Below are 2,256 nucleotides of genomic sequence, written 5' to 3'. Positions count from 1 at the left end.
CACCTGATCCAAATGATCTACCGATGTGGAATACCAGACAAACTGTTCCCCCTCTCGCTCTTGCACCTATATGAAGACCTGAAATTGAGGCTGAGAACTGGGAAGTCAAGGGGCAGTTTATGCACATGGTTCGTGAAAACCAATTCGACAGAAGACTTAATAACAATCCGATAGAACATTTAGAAGCTTTTGAAGATTTATGTGAACTGTACAAAAACAAAGATGTTTCTTCAGATGCATTTAAGTTAAGAACTTTTCCGTACTCGTTAACCAGAGACGCAAAAGCATGGTTGAAAGCATCAAAACCTGATTCTATTACAACTTTTAATGAATTAAGAGAAAAATTCATTACCCGATTTTTTCCACCGGCAAAAGCCGAAAGACTTAGAATTGAAATCACCACTTTTAAACAAAAGGCGGACGAAACTCTTTATGATGCCTGGGAAAGATTAAAAAGAATGTTACGAAATTGTCCGCAACACGGATTGCAAAAAGGGTAAATAGTAGAAACTTTATATCGTGGTATTGATGAACATACTCGTGGTATATTAGATTCCTCCGCTGGAGGAGTATCTATGTACAAATCACCAAATCAAGCGTATGACATGTTAGAAGACATGTCAGTTCATACTTTTAAATGGACACCGTCTAGAGATCAACTACCTAGAAGGACGGTGGCAAGCCTTGAAGAAAATGAAGATAACAACACAACCATAGCTTCACTGTCGAATCAATTCAAAAAGTTTGGAAGAGAAATAGAGAAACTAAATTCAAGAGTTTTAGCATTGCAAGTAGGATGTGAAATCTGTGGATAGCCACATTTCACGAAAGATTGTGATATCAATGATCGGCCAATGAACTCAGTAGCACAAGTTAATTTTATAGCCAATCAAAGACAAGGAAATTTTCAAGGAGGAAATTCTAATTATCAACCTGCAAACCCAGGATATCAAAACCCGAGGAATTTTGCTTTTCAAAGAAATGGACCACCTGCTTTTTCAATAGAAACCAACCTCCATTTCCACCTCAAAAAAATTTTCAAAAACAACCGTTACCTCAATTACCATATCAACAACAAAATCATAACATGCAACCAGTAAAGAAGAAATCTAACTTTGAAGAAGTTATGATGAATTTTGTCAAAAGTCAAACAGAAACGAATGAGCAAGTGAAGAGACAATTACATCAATCTCAAACGGAAAACGAGCAAGTCTAAAGAAATCATCAAGCGTCAATTCAAAACCTTGAAAGAGATAGGGTAAGAATATCTCAATTGCTTGCTGAAAGGCAATCGGGAACTTTACCATCCAACACGCAACCAAACCCAAAGGGTAAGGAAACTCAAAATTCAAGTAATATTTCACAAGTTAATTCAATCACTACGCGAACTGGGTTAACCATTAACCCAGAGATTCCAAAGCCTCTCACTCCTATTCATGTTTCACAAGAAAACGAACCTGTGGTGGAAGAAAATACGGTGCCAACCACAAGTGCACCAAAGACTCAAAATCAACCACCATTGAAGGTATACAAACCTCAAATTCCATATCCGCAATGTTTGAAGAAAGATAAATTACAAGCACAATACAACAAGTTTACTGACATGATTAAGTAAATTTGTATAAATGTACCGCTTGTAGATGTTCTTGCGGGTATGCCGAATTATGGAAGGTTTATCAAAGATCTTATAGCAGACAAAGGAAAATATGCAGAAGTTTTTACCACATTCCTTAATGAGGAATGCTCGACAATTTTACAAAAGAAAAATTTGCCACCAAAACTTGGAGATCCTGGAAGTTTCATCATTTCTTGTCTGATGGGAGATTCAGTAATGTACGATACATTAGCTGATTTAGGAGCAAGCATTAACCTTATGCCTCACTCCTTGTACTTAAAATTGAACTTAGGTGATTTAAAACCAACTAGGATGTGTATACGATTAGCTGATAGAACATACAACTATCCTATTGGCATTGCTAAAAACCTACCGGTTAAAGTAAATCACTTAATCTTTCATACTGATTTCATTGTTCTTGAAATGGAAGAAGATAGTAAGGTTCCCCTAATTCTATGGCGTCCCTTTCTAAATATTGTAGACGCAATTGTGCGCGTAAAAGAGAAAAATCTCCGCTTAGGTGTGGGGGAGGATAGAATTATATTGAACATAGATAAGGCTATGAAACACCCTATGTCTCCTGATGACGAATGTTTCCAAATAGACATTGTTGATTGTTGTATTGAGGAAGAACTACAAGA

General features: G+C 36.6%; 1 non-coding gene across 1 annotated transcript; it reads right to left on the bottom strand.

The window, feature by feature from the left end:
* Positions 1-380: 380 nt before the first annotated feature.
* LOC139895510 (small nucleolar RNA R71) lies at positions 381-487 on the bottom strand. The gene has a single exon (XR_011775946.1). It is a non-coding gene; the product is annotated as a small nucleolar RNA R71 (small nucleolar RNA).
* Between the last annotated feature and the right edge of the window lie 1,769 nt (positions 488-2,256).

This window comes from Rutidosis leptorrhynchoides, chromosome 2 (assembly GCF_046630445.1).
Source record: "Rutidosis leptorrhynchoides isolate AG116_Rl617_1_P2 chromosome 2, CSIRO_AGI_Rlap_v1, whole genome shotgun sequence".
NCBI lineage: Eukaryota > Viridiplantae > Streptophyta > Magnoliopsida > Asterales > Asteraceae > Rutidosis > Rutidosis leptorrhynchoides.
Note: the sequence above shows the minus strand (reverse complement) of the source record. Positions and strands in the feature narration are given on the sequence as shown.